The following is a 15,157-nucleotide window of genomic DNA, read 5'->3' as shown; positions in this document are numbered from 1 at the left end:
GATGTGTCCGTAGTCCTGAGCAGACTCTAAGGTGACTCCACAACTCGCAAGCATTACACTTGACTGAGGTGGAGTTGTGGTGTAGTCGTCTCCGGCATTCACAGCAGGTGTAGATTTCTGGCCCTGGGTTTGACTCGATGCCAGCCCTGATTAGTAGAATTCGTAGTGAATGTAGCCCTATGGACGGACAACTTCTGAGATACTTCGCCGACCTAAACGGGGTTAGATTGCCGAAACAACAGCCCTTGGGCGGGTAAAACCCGAGTCATTCCGGTACGTAGAACCGGCTGTCGTGGGAATGAGTGAAATTTATTCATGTTATAGGCTTATTATTATTTTTTCATTTATGTTTATTATTTTATCATACATTTTAGTATAAATATTTTGGCCCCTCGGCAACACTGAAGTTTACGAGGTCGTTTGCGCATAAAGCTGGTCGTAATTTGACGAGGGGCTCGTAAATAGAGCTCCATACAAATTTTGGCAGTCCTTTTACGAGGCTCGTAAATTTACAAACTTTACGAGGTTTACGAGGTTTACGAGGCTTTTACGAGTTTAAGGGAAGACCTGATTAACATTTTTCAAAATCCAAAATTTCATATTTAACCCTAGATATCTTCCACAATTTATATTTCCGCAATATAAAATTAGTATACGTGTGCTCAGCACTTAAAACTATATTCAACCCCATTTCTCCTTTTTCCCTATTCTTTACTTATGCCGATTGAACTTTAAACTAAAACAAAGATTAGAACAACTGCAGAATACCTACAATTCTCAAATTAAAAAAAAAATGAGCATCGATAGAGATTATTTAGCTGAACATAACGGCATATTTTATTTTGGGGGAAACACTACAAGAGTTATTAAGGGTCACAGTTGAAATTAAGCTTTTTTTTAAATCAAAACTTATCAAAAACCCATTCATGCATTTTAAAAATTTGGTGGTCATTCGATAGAGAATTTAATTGTCCTTAATCTGATGTAAACTCTTTATATATGTGTTGTATAGTTAAAAAAAAATCGAATTTAAAAAATGTATTATATATATACAAAAATATATAATATATTAAAAATTAAAAAGGTTTACAAAACCATTTGTTTTTAAATCACCTTATTAGTTATATGCAGGGACCGAAAATATTAGTTATTTTTCAAATTTCAATTCAAAAAGTCAGTCGGAAAGAATGGGTATTTTTAACATTTGTATATATGTAGCAATGTGATGCTTGTTAGCCAAGGAATGTTAATCCTATATGATTTAATTTTTTTTTTTACTTTTTTCAAAAGTTAGCAATTAACCGTTATTTTTTGACTGATATTTTTTCAGTCAAAAGTTAAAGTTAAAACTTGACTTTTAGTTTTTTGGTCAAATATAAAAGTAAAAATTTGACTTTTATTTTTTCAGTCAAAATTAAAAGTTAAAAATTGATTTTTATTTTTTCGGTCAAATATAAAAGTTAAAATTTGACTTATTTTTTCGTTCAAAATGGCAGTTTACATATTCTCAATACAATATGTTATTATAAAAAATGCACATCCTTTCTATCTTCTACAAGTATATTCCGTTCTTTAATTTAAGCTTTAAGTTATTCACCTTTTTACAGGAATGATTCGGAATTCAATTTAATAATTATTATAGCTGTCAAGTTCTGCTCCGACAAATTTTTATCGCAAATCGCTAAGAATAAGCTTAGTGCTGAGAACGCGCGTTCTACACTGATTCGTGACGCTGGAACTTGATGTATAATATGTACATGCCAGACCTCTTAGTGGGAGATATAAAATTTTTTTACTCTCCCAGTAATCCATAAGGTGCGTATCAGCATTTAGCCTATTTCCATAAATGCTTTTCGAACGCAATCTTCGAAAAAAAAATAAAAAATATGTTTTGACTTTTATATTTGACTGAAAAAAAATAAAACTAAAGTAAAAAAGTACCGAAAAAATAGAAGTCATATTTTAACTTTTATATTTGACTTATTCAACATTTTTATTTAGCTTGAGGCCGTTTTTAATGAAAAACTTATTGTGGAAAAGCAACAATAATTTGAAAAAATGGTAGAAGTGTTAGCTATTTCGGAAATCACCGCATTTCCTCATCAGACTTCTTTCAGTAGGATTCCAACCGACGATCCCACTGACTCATCCAGTTGCCTACGCACTGTGATAAGTTCGTCTTGTAAAATATCGTTGCTTTTTTCCACTTTTTCATTTGTTAAGCCAACACAATCAAGGGCAGCTAGCTATTCCGCTGCAATTCCCGCTTAATCATGTGGTCGTTGGTTTTTGTTAATAATTCTATTTTTCGAATGTTTAACTTTTAGGTGTGCTCTTCCTTAAGTTATTTGTTTTTTGTTTTTTTTTTGTTATTTTATGGCCTTATAACAATTATATTCAACAATTTTTATTGAGCTTGAGGCCGTTTTTAATGAAAAACTTATCGTGGCAAAGCAACAATAATTTGAAAAAATGGTAGAAGTGATAGCTATTTCGGAAATCACCACATTTCCTCATCAGACTTCTTTCAGTAGGATTCGAACCGACGATCCCACTGACTCAGCCAGTTGCCTACGCACTGTGCTAAGTTCGCCTTGTAAATTACCGTGGCTTTTTTCCCACTTTTTTCATTTGTTAAGCCAACACAATCAAGGGCAGCTATTCCGCTGCGTAGAAATTGTGGAAGTTAAACAATTTAAGTAGAAATGCAGTCTTGAATTTATATGTGTGTATGTACCGGACGTTCTAAATTTTTTGAGCAGGAAGGAAGGAATTCATCAATATTTACTCAAAATTGATATATACCATGGCTCATTCGCAATTATTTTTTTTAGGGAAATAATAATAATAATAATAATAATAATAATAGGAACAGAATATTTGGATCAGTTTTGGCTATTCCTTTTGTTTGGTTTATGTTTATTTTTATTTATTTTTTATACAAATACAGCTGACTATCTAACAAAAACCATATAAGCAGTGTTGCCAGGTCTTCGGCATGAGAAAACGTCCCTCTTGGTCTGAAAAAACGTCATTTCCTACCCAAAAACGTCTTTTTCAAATGTATGCACACAGAATTGTTCTTATTAAACTTATATTGTATACAAAGGTACATAAGTATGTATGTAAGGTATATTAAAATGCCATTTCGACAGCACATTTAAAATTCATTCTAAACTGGTTTGAGATCGTTAATATAAAAATCATTTTATACATACACTTGTGATCAGCTGATTAAGTCATCGATATTTTGATCGATTGTGCTTGTTTTTCTTTTGTTTATTATTTTTCCATAAAAGCCTAGCTCATTATATAACAAACAAAATATAAATCCACATTTCAAACTTTGTGCAAAAATTATAAAAAATCTGCAAAGTTTCAGCTAGATTTTCAACTTTTTATTCAGATTTTTAAGAACTTTTTCGAGTATGGAGTTTGATAGCCCATTATTATCCAGGGTAATAATGTGCAAGTTTTAAGTTGCTAAAGAATCGCGTTGATTTTTTAATATGTATTATTATTTTTTTCTTGTATACATTTGGTTAGGTGGCCGGTTTCGAAAATGGTAAATTACGTTCTGATAAGAAGGAACATAGCAATATTTCAGTTCGCCTAGTTTTTTCGGTTTTTTTTTATGCTGCTACAGCTTCTTTGGTGCTTTTGCGAGCGTGCGTGTTGCAATAGATCAGCTCTTCCTGATTTGGCCTTTAATGTGCAATTGCAACCATTTCAATAAGCCTCGCAACTTCAAGTGCTTACAAAACCAACCTTTAGTCCAAGAATCCAAAAAAAGCGCGTACGCTTGGTTTGCATAGTAGTCAACAAGATACAAAACACGTCCAAATGACGTTAAAAACGTCAACCTGGCAACGCTGCATATAAGTCCCAATTTCAAGTCACTGAGAATTCTCATTCTCAGCTCTCTCGGGTTGTTACGCTCCCGAATTCGTTCTCTCTTGCAAATTTTTTGGGTTATTGAATGCAATGAGAGAGTAAATGAAAAATAGAGAGTAAAAGTAAGAGTAAAGAGCCTGTCAGACGTGGCAATATTTCCGTCTTTCGCACGCAATTCGCTGTCAAATTGAGAAAGAGAAATTTTATTTCGATGTGTGAACAGCCAGAAAGATCTTTCTGTCACCTTTCGGAAATCAGTTTCAGAAATAAAAGTTGCAAGGTGGGACTGCAACTGCAAGAGCGAAAATCGATTTCGGAAATATATTTCAACTTGCTCGTGCTGCACTAGCAATTTTTATTTCTTCTGCAAGTGCTGTCAAACTAATCGAGTGTTGCCGTGTGGCCCTGATCGCGAATTTGTGTAAAATGATAAAAAATATTGTTGAATTTAATATCAAAAATGCTTGAAATATATTATTTTGTTTAATATACTTAATCGTTAAATTATTGTTTACACGACAAATATGTTAATTATAACATATATTTTCCCGCTTTTACAAGAGAAATAGCAAACAAACGACAACCCCACCGCCCATGGTTGCATTTTAGTATCGAGAAAGATTGCCAGAAACTCATTCGCTGTGTGAACAGCCAAAAAGCGATTTCAGAAATTTTTCCTGCAATTCACCGTTCGGAAATAAAAACCTCTTTCGAAAGACACTTTCCATGCAAGGTGTGACTGCTCATGCAACTGATTTCTCAATTTGACAGCCTTTCCGAAATTTATTGCATCGAAATATATTGCCACGTCTGACACGCTCTTTAGAGAAAATTATCAAAAGCAGTTATTGAACACAAACCCAGTAAAAACTTGCAACTGACGCCATTTTAACCTTTCTGATGGTTAAGTGTGCAATTTTACTTTTCTTTGGAAATATTTTCCATCGTCATAACTTTATTTACATTTGAATTTGAAGTATGACTGATATTTTTACACCTGCGAATTCCTGTTAGTAAAATTTTTACGTGCAAGAATTTGCAGCTCTCGGGTTGTTAAGCTCTCGAATTCCTCTTTCTTGCAAATTTTTGGGTTATTGAACGCCTTTCCAGTAAAAACTTGTAAGTATGTTAACAATTAGTAACAATTTTAATTTTACTTACAGAAACTTGCAGGTGCCAAAATACAAAAATTTTTACTAACTGTAATTTTGAAGCAAATGGGTAAAACGAAAGTATTGAGGAATAATTTATTTACCCATCGAAAAATTTCAGAATGGCGAAAGTTTACTGGTTTTGCGTTCAATGACTATTTCTGATAAGTTTTTCTTCCTCTCAATTTGACTTTCAGTCAGTTTTGTGTTTACGCTCGAGCTGCCGGTACTTACTGGAAATGTTATTGAACAAACCTCATATTTTTCAGCAATGAGATTTTAGAATTGGGGAAGACCTTTATTACCATTTGTTGAGTCTAAAAAAAACCTAAGAAAAATTCACGATTTAATTGCAAAGCAACGGATTGTTCCAGATTGTGATCTTTATTCTGATATTTTAATTTTCTAGATAGGATTCATAGAACATAAGTCCTGAGCATTTTTTGTGTTAATCTGGAAAATTTCATATGACCTCTCGTTTTTGATATGTTGTTCAGGGCAATTTTCCGAACATCTTGGTATAAGTTTCAAATGCCAGATTGCTACTATTCAAGTAGCATCAATTGCGAAAGCACCAGTGCAAGGTCGAGTGCTACTAAGACTGTCCTCTAAATGCGGGAATTTCGTTAAGGCCACGATTTTAATATCTATGTGCTTATAGCATTAATGCCGGGATTGTTGTAACAGCACTATCATGGGAACACTCAACTGTTGTTGTAACAGAATAAAAGTTCCCAAAGGGTTTCTGGGAATGTTGCTGGAGTGACAGTCCTTGGCCAGATATGGATCTGTATCTTTCCGGTTACGTAGACCCTGAGATGGTTTACCGTGGTTGTTCCTAGACATTTTAGAATTAGCATGCTTAGGCCTGCGGCATCCAGCGTTGCCAGGTTGACGTTTTTTAACGTCATTTGGACGTTTTTTGTACCCTGTTGACGTTTGGACGTTTTTTTGTTTAAAAAATGACGTTTTTTAACTTCCCTGTAATTTTTCTTTGTTAATAAATCTTATAAGTAGAACTGATTTTGAATTATTTTCTTAATAAATCTATACAATCTTTGTGTTTTGCTGCAGCTGCACAGTGGTTCGGATCGCAAATCTAGCTGGACAAAACTATTTAAACAAATACTCGTTGATGGATCTTTACACCACTTCTTACCTATGAGATTTTTGAGTCGCTGATTACGAATCTGAAGTCACTTATCAAAAATTCAAAATGGCGGATCCAATATGGCGGACGAAAATTCAAAAAAAATCGGTAGATTTCTATGAAACTGGGTATCTGGGGGTTTTCTGGGTCGCTGATTACATATCTAAAGTCATTTACCAAAAATTCAAAATGGCGGATCCAATATGGCAGACGAAAATTTAAAAAAATCGGTAGATTTCTATGTAACTGGGTATCTGGGGATTTTCTGGGTTGCTGATTACGAATCTAAAGTCATTTACTTTATTTACTTCGGAACGAGCATTTTCATCAGATATTTCTTTCAATTTACTAATCACATAATCACGGACACCTTGTTGTCTTTTAGAAGTTTCTGCAACACCAAATGTCAAACAACTCGCTTCTTAAGATTTTATTTACCATGACTAAAATTTAAGATCACAGCAAGAAACACAAATAAATTTCAGAAAAAATTTTGTAACAGCGCTTAAAGATTTGCATGCCTGTTGTATAATTTTTTAATTTCAGAAAGTAGAAAATTCGCGAGGTACTATTTTTTTTAACTCTTACATAACCAAAGGTTTTATAACTCCAAGTATTTTTCTGTTTTAACACACAACCCCTCCCCCCTCTGCCCCGTGGATCCGCCACTGATCTTATATTTATATGAGATTTGACATACCGTCACTAAATTGTAAATATCTAAGCCAATTGGTTAGACTTGGTTATGGAACTTACCCTCTGCATTTGCGAAGGTGTAAAGAATAATATGCAAGTGGGTTTATAACGGCCTTCGGCGGCCTTTACTTTTCCTACTCTTTAATTTATTTTTTTAATTAATCAAAACGACGATTTTTCAGAATAAATTTGCTTATACTATTGTGGACATAAATTGCGTTATGACCTCTGAATCTATAGCGGAATATGTGTAATTTTTTGTTTATAAAGTCAATTTGCAATTATGCAAATATTTGTGAGTGCAATTAGCAATTTTTAAGTTAAATTTCAGCTTTTAAAATAGAGTTCTAAAATAGGCGGCGTTGACTTACCTTTGTTTGTTTGTTTTCATATGTTAATGCTTTAATAAATGCAATTTCTATTTGAATGTATTGTCAGAAATGTATTCCAAGTACTATTAAGTATTTTAAAAACAAAAAAATTTTGACTTTCGTCCAGCTAGATCTGCTATCCGAACCACTGTGAGCCGGACTAAGGATCCCTTGTTCAAAGGCTGGTTGTGTAAGCACTTGAGGTTACGAGGTTTGCTGTAATGATGCAATTGCACATTAAAAGACAAATCAGGTAGAGCTGATCTATTGCTCGCAAAAGCACCAAAAAAGCTGTGCAGCATAAAACGTCAGAAAAAAGTAGGCGACTTTTTTAAGACAGAAAAAGTTATTAAACGCAAAACTAGTAAAAACTTGCAACTTAAGCCATTTTGACACTTTCTGACGGTTAAGCTTTGGCGCGCAATTTTCTTTTTAATTGGGAATAGTTCTGATCATCATAAAAGTAAAAAATATACAATAGATTTGAATTTTTTATCCATATTTTCATTTCACTAATTATGTTTCATCAAATCATCCTCTTAAACAGTTTGTTTACATTTGAATTTGAAACATAACCTTACTTTTGGACTCCTGCAAATTCCTGCAAGTAAACTTTTTATTTGCAAGAATTTGCAGCTCTCTCGGGCTGTTACGCTCTCGAATTCGCTCCCTCTTGCAAATATTTTGGGTTATTGAATGCATTTCCAGTAAAAACTTGCAAGTACTAGTAACAATTCGTAACATTTTTTTTTATATTGAATGGACCTATTGCTATGCTCCTTTTTAGCAGAACGTAATTTAGCATTTTCGACAACCGAGCCCCTAATGTTGATTGTTAATGAGATTTTATGGAAAAATAATAAACATTAAATAAACGAAAGAGAAACAGCGAAAATCGATCAAAATGTTGATGACTTAATCAGTTGTTCACAATTGTATGTATAAAATGATTTTTATATTAACGATCTCAGACCAGTTTACAATGAATTTTAAATGTGCTCTGTCGAAATGATATTTTAATATACCTTACGTATATATCGGGCCCTAACCACCAAAATAACGTAAGCGACATTTTTTCAAAATTTTGTTTTTGATGCAGAACGCCTCTAGATGCTCTAGGAATATTTCTGCATCAAAAAGAATATTTTGAAAAAAATGTACCTTTGTATACAATAAAAATTTAAATAAGAACAATTTATTGTACATTCATTTGAAAAAGACGTTTTTGGATAGGAAATGACGTTTTTTCAACCAAGAGGGACGTTTTCCCATGCTGAAGACCTGGCAACACTGGCGGCATCTAATATGTATAACTCGCCATCTTCTTGTTGTAACTGCAGTACTAAAATCTTCACGTAAAAGCCGTTTGTAGTTAACGGCTGTCTAGAACTTTAAGAACATGCATATTTCAAAAAGTATCAATTGAAAATATTTAATACATGTGTATGTATGATTTTATTCTATTTCACAGCATAATTTTTTAGAACGATTTCCAAAATTGTTTCGTATCAAAATTGAAGTAGAGTAAATTGGACTGAAATGCGCCCGGCCATACAACCAGGTATACGCGTAGTACGTGGACCAAACTGGATTTGGCAAAATCAAGGTAAGCGCAAGTTTTGGTCTTAATATGAACCTGTTCAAAATAATAAGAAAGTGAAAATAAGCGGGCGCGTCATAAATTGATAGCGTGTTTCTGATAACGGATGTATGTTAATCAGCCGGCAAGCTTGGAAAATGTTTACTGAGCGGGTCATATATTCACAAAGTATGTTAAACGAGCACGAATGAATCTCCGATTCAGAAGACTGAAATTTTAGATGTGAGGTCAGCTCTTTTTGAAGATGATTCCAAAATCGCCTTTTTTAGTTACTCGAGCGCAACAGATTTTCATTCAGAGAGTTCATCTCGATGCCCTGGTCGTACTGTTCCATAATCTGAGGATTTTTTTTAATCTTAAATAAAAATGGATTTTTTTGTATGAAAATTAAAATAACCGTAATGCCCGTATGATACTACGTTTTTTTCCTGTACTTTTCATTTGAAATACAAACAAAAAAACTGACGAAAGTCAAATTACAAAAACAATTCGGCAATGTGTTAGAGAGAAACAAAGTCTGTGTGAAAAACAGCTGAGTTTTGACATATCCTTACCGAAATTCAAATAAACGAAATTAAAATTTGCGTAAAACAGTTTTGTTACATTAAAAAATTAAATTAAAGTGGCAAAACAGTAACGTATTTAATTTAATTGTATTTCCATTTTGTTTATGCTAAGAAAATAACTCGTCTGGCAAAATGCAAACAGCTGTGTAAGAAAAACGAACGAAATACAGCCATCTGTTAAAAAAACTGAACGAAATACAAGTTGGTCGGACTGTTTTTAACAACCTAGTTTGTTTTTCGTCAGTTTTTCGTTTATTTTTTGGTATATAGCTTACTCCCTTACACAAGTACTGAAATCGTATATAACAAATACAGTGTAAAATACACTCGAAATACAAGAAAGAAACGTAGTATCATACGGGCATAAAGAGCGTGGCAGACGTGGCAATATTTCCAACTTTTCCACGCAATTCGCTGTCGAATTGCGAACGAGAAATTTTATTTCTTTGTTTGAACATCCAGAAAGGCCATCCTGTCAAATTTCGGAAATCAGTTTCAGAAATAAAAGTTGCAAGATGTGACGACAATTGAGAGAGCGCAAACCTATTTCGGGAATATATTTCAACTTACTCGTGCTGCATTATTAATCTGCAACTCGCCTTTCGGAAATAAAAAAACCTCTTTCGAAAGACACTTTACATGCAAGGTGTGACTGCTCATGCAACTGCTTTCTGATATTTCTCAAGTTGACAGCCTTTTCGAAATATATTGCATTGCCACGTGTGAGAGGCTCTTAACTGAGAATTAAAGTCGTCTCTTTACTAACGAAAACCATTCTCTATAAGTCACTCATCACACCCCTTCTGATATAGGGCGCAGAAGCGTGGACAATGACCACATCTAATTGTTTCAGCGATCTAACCCAGTTTAGGTCGGTGAAATATCTCAAGCGAAACTTACACTTGCTGCGTGTGCCAGAGACGATTATACCCTAACTCCACCAGTCAAGTGCGATATTTGCAACGGGTGAAGTCACCTCCGAGTCTGCTCAGGCCTAAGGATTAACTGGACCGCAACATATGTATGTGGCCCCCTGCTGCTCAAACAGAGCTGCCTCCACGGCACACCCAAGTCCGCCTGAGCAGCTCAACTAAAACACAATCGCACCACAACACAGTACAATAGACCACACCACAACCACAACAGACAACACAAAAGACATAACCGCACCACCACCCATACGCCGCACAGTGGCGTGTTTGACCAATTTAGCTGGACAAAATTCATTGTAAAATTTTGAGATAATTCAATATGGTTTAAGTCAACAGATGTCCGCTGACTTAAAAAATGCGATACAGTTTTATTTTTTCATTTTTCTTACGTGGGACAATTAGAATTATATACATATGAAACCATGATAAAAACCTAACAAGGTAAAACCATTGAGACGCAGTCTGTTGTTTGCCAGCAATATAATTTTAAAATACAAAACTCAAACTCACACACACATTCCCATTTTCAATCTCAAACAACAATTGTGAACAATTTCATTTTTAACCGACTTCACAAAAAGGAGAAAGGTTGTCAATTCGTCGAAATATTTTTTTTATGTATTTAATTCGATTTCTTCCGAATTTCGAACATTGCCTAACCATTCGATTATTCGATTCGATTTGATTCGATTTTTTTCGAATTTTCCAAAAATTTTTGTAATTGAAACTTCTTAATCGAGTTCGGAAATGTTTGCGTTAAATATTTAACACCAAGTCATAAAATCTGTATCGTTCGTTCAATTAAAACAAATGAGGTGTCAAATTTAAAGCTTGTCCTTTGGGTCTGCAACATAGTTTTAGTTCTATGAAAAGGGTTGCCACAGGTTAGAAAATCAAATTCAAATAATCGCTTCCGCAGATGTTTGCGTTAAATATTTAACACCAAGTCATAAAATCTGTATCTTTCGTTCGATTTTCAAAAAGGAGGTAGGTGTCAACTGAAAGGGCTTGCCCTGTAGAATATTTATATTTAAGAAAATCAAAATCAGATTATTTAATAAGTTAAATAAATTACCCCAATATGGATATCAGTCGAAATGATTTTGAATAAACTTTATTTTTCAATTACATTTAGTAGCGGTGCCACCTGTTTGCAAAGTCGAATTTAGTTAAAGAAGTGTTGTGCTTAAAATACTATGCAACAATTAAATATTTTTGAGGTGCTTGAAGAGAGTGGCCACCTGTCTCAAAAGTTAATCTCAAATTACACTGTGAGACAGCCGAAACCAGCACGGACTTTGTTAACATTTTCTGAAAGTCCCCGTCCAGTAATAAAACACTCGGATTTGCAAAAGTTAGCTCGTATTTTTATTTCATGACCTACTAAAGTTTTCATGTCTCGGCCTAAGTAGTTTTCAAAAAAGTCGAAAAATAGTTAAAATAAATGTCTGAGCGAAATTAAAGGTTAAGACATATATAATAAAATTTCATGGAAAATATTTTCGTAGAACATTTTAACCCATTAGCTCCCGCCTAGAAGGGTCAATTTAGCCCTCACTTCAAGAAATCCCGCAAAAAGCAAATTTGGAAGGTCGTTAGAGGATTGATATATTCTAGAAAATTATTCTCCGGAAAATTTTACTAGGGGTCTTCTCAGACAAAAGCTTCATGCCACCAATGTAAAAGCCTCTAAACATATAAAATAAAAAATCAACAAAAAAAAGTTTTTTACAAAAAATTTTTTTAATTTGAGTTCAGAATAACAGATCCTTCTTGGCACAGATTTTTTGTCCCGATGCATCAGATCGAAAAACATGCATTTTTTTTACTTGTATCCCTAAGACAAATGGAGTGCCACACACAGTGATGGCAAATTTAGTCAGAAAGAAGAAAGAGTTGATTTTTTTTTGGATATAAAGATGAAAATAGAAAAATTCGATTTTATCCGAATTTTGGCAACACTAAGTTTGATTTCAAAAATTCGATTAAAATTCGAATATCGAAGCTTCGAATGTCGAATTTACCCATCCCTAGTATGTTACCGCATAACTTTGGACCACGTTAACCGATTTCTATAATTCTAAATTTTTAAAGGAAAGGTGTTACCTCACAGGTGGTCCATTTTAATTTGGTTTAAATCTGATCATCGGATCATGAAGAAATTAACGATAATCTTAAATTTTTATATGATATATAAACGTCAGAAAAAAATCATGGCCATCGAATTGAGAGAATAAATTTACCTTGTAATGTTTTTTTTTTAACTTAAGCAGAATATACACAAGTAGACTTGTCTGTACTACATGTCAAGTATGACGTACCGTCGCATCGTGGATAGGCGGGTGTGTATACCAAATTCCAGGTCTGCAGACATGTATAAAGGAAATTGAAATTTTTCAATTTGTTTGCTCGTTGTTGCGACAGGTATGAACGTTTATAGTACACAATGCAGATAGAACTTCCTATGTGTATAGAAAAGTACAAACCCAGCAAACATTTGGAGTAACAAATAAGTCAATTTTATTTCTTAAACTGATTCGCATTATATCTATTATATCTTTACAGAAGACTATATGGATAAATTATTAAAATAATAAATTTTAATAGTTAAAATTTTTTATTTATATCTTTATGTAACTACATATATCATATATCGTCACCTGAAATGCAATACGACGGAAAAAACATCGTTCCTGAAATGCAAAAAGTCGTAACTGATAAAAAATTCAAAATTCACTTTTGATTAATATGATGGATTTCATCGAATTAGAACTCCTCACATCGTTTTATCAAAAAAAAATATTAGTCACGAATTTTTCTACTTTATTGAAGTTGCTTTTTACGACAAAGATACTAACACATACTTCCATATACATATGTATGACAGAAACTTTTGGAAACTTTCCTTTACGTTGTGTGCGCGGTGGGCGGAGAGTGGCGGGAGAGGCACGGTCATGAGCCGCTGTTTACAGAAATGCAACTCCTTCCCGGCTGCCTTACAAAAATGGGGAAAAATCTAAATTGTCGCTTGTTTTGAGTAGATGAAGGCACTGACTTGAGCCTTTCCCATGGTATATACCATTTCTAGTGCATAAAGGTAAAGGCGTCAGGCTCCGGTGGCTTTTTTTTAAGTACCTTTTGCGTAGGCGGTCTTCGGCCGCGCTTAGGGATTAAACCCTTACTAAGTAGAATTCTCCTTTCTGTGTTGCCGGAGGAGAGGGACGGTGGCCGTAAAGAAAAGCCATCCGAAACTTTTGCAAATTATTTATTGAAAAAAAACGGTATTAGTATATTCAACAAAAAACCTACAAATTTGACTCAATAACGAGCCGCATGTGAGGGCAATAGAGTCCAGTATGAATCATTTGTCCTATAAATACTTGCTGGGAAGACGTAGATCCGTATGTCGTTATGTTCGTTCACTTCAACGATTACAACGAAATGAAGTTTGAACAACGTGTCGCATAGGTGTATACTGAACTGACAAGCGACCAAGTATGCATACAAGTCTGATTGTGTATATTCTGCTTTAAACGCTTTATTGACAAAGGTGTATCTTTTTGAAGTCTTTTTTTAACTTTGTTGAAATTTACATTTGATGAAGAAGAACACAAAATTGTGATATCCTTTGGTAGTACTGAACCAACGAATGCGTAAGGGGATAGGTTTTTATTTGACAATAACTATTATAACTTCTATATAAAATGGACAATCTAAAAGGCAACACCGCGTGACAACGCTCTGTATTTTTTATATTGTTTACCTCAGCTATCTCACTTTACACACCCGAAGGGTTTAAGATGCGAGTTCGCATCAATGTATTTTAAGTAATGAAAGGCCATAGTACTAATCAAGGTCGTTGCTTAAGTCTTTATTGAAATTGCATGTAATGGTGCTTTTATATATGGACAGCAGCATGTGCTTAGAAAAGAATAGCAATTAAAAACACAGTTACAATAGAGTACATGAAATCAAATTACCAACTCTGCTCCTGCTACCTGGTTAATATGATTTGTGTTAGTTATTAAAGTTATTGGCGAATTTCAATAATTGTTAGCGATAAACAATACTTTAAAATACGGTGCATGAACTTATTTTGGTAAATATTATAAAAATGGACGAAAATTGCTAAGCTGCTCGAAGATAGAAATAAGTTTGTTATTTGAGTGAAAAGTTACTCACACTAAAAGAAAGTCGTTATTTTAGAAATGCATTTATAGTCCGGGAGTTAACGACAGCGATGTAGCGTAGAATTCTAATTTGAACGTCTGCCACCGCATATCCGGGTTACAATTATAGGAAAAAATAAGCAAAAAAATTCATAGCCGCGTACGCGCAACTTATTGTACGTAACATTTGACGTATAAGAAGCTTAAAAAATATCGTCTGCCATCTAAATTCCAAGGAAAAGTTGTCTGCCACCCACAAAAATATCACAAAAAAACCAAATTTATTTTGCAAAGATGAAATGAATTCAAATGCTTCTTTTTATAGCAGCAAAGAGAAAAATAATAGTCTGGCGATGGCAAGCATCGCGCGAGCACCACGGCTACTACGCTGTATTAAGTGTACATATGAGTTATTGGCCAAAGCGCTTAAAAATATTAGAATGATAGTTAGACAATCGGAATTGATTGAAATAAATCTATATTTTGTCAATTCAACATCTCTGCTTCCTTTATATCGCGGTTCAAGAACACCCTGTCAAAGTGTTTGTATTTGTACATTTTGACAGGATATTAAAATTTTTTAGTACTTGTAAGTACAGTAAAACCCGCTTAAGTACCTCATGAAAAA

General features: G+C 33.8%; 1 long non-coding RNA gene across 1 annotated transcript in view; it reads left to right on the top strand.

The window, feature by feature from the left end:
* LOC118735259 overlaps positions 1–15,157 on the top strand; it is a 39,437-nt gene that overhangs the window by 1,221 nt on the left and 23,059 nt on the right. Inside the window, exon 2 of the long non-coding RNA XR_004992552.1 lies at positions 8,734–8,868. This is a non-coding gene — a long non-coding RNA (uncharacterized LOC118735259). The remainder of the gene's footprint in view (positions 1–8,733; positions 8,869–15,157) is intronic.

The sequence above is a fragment of the Rhagoletis pomonella genome, unplaced genomic scaffold, assembly GCF_013731165.1.
Source record: "Rhagoletis pomonella isolate Grant_MI unplaced genomic scaffold, Rhpom_1.0 Rhpom_scaffold_00003, whole genome shotgun sequence".
In the NCBI taxonomy this organism is placed as follows: Eukaryota; Metazoa; Arthropoda; class Insecta; order Diptera; family Tephritidae; genus Rhagoletis; species Rhagoletis pomonella.
This window is presented reverse-complemented; position numbering and strand designations above follow the sequence as displayed.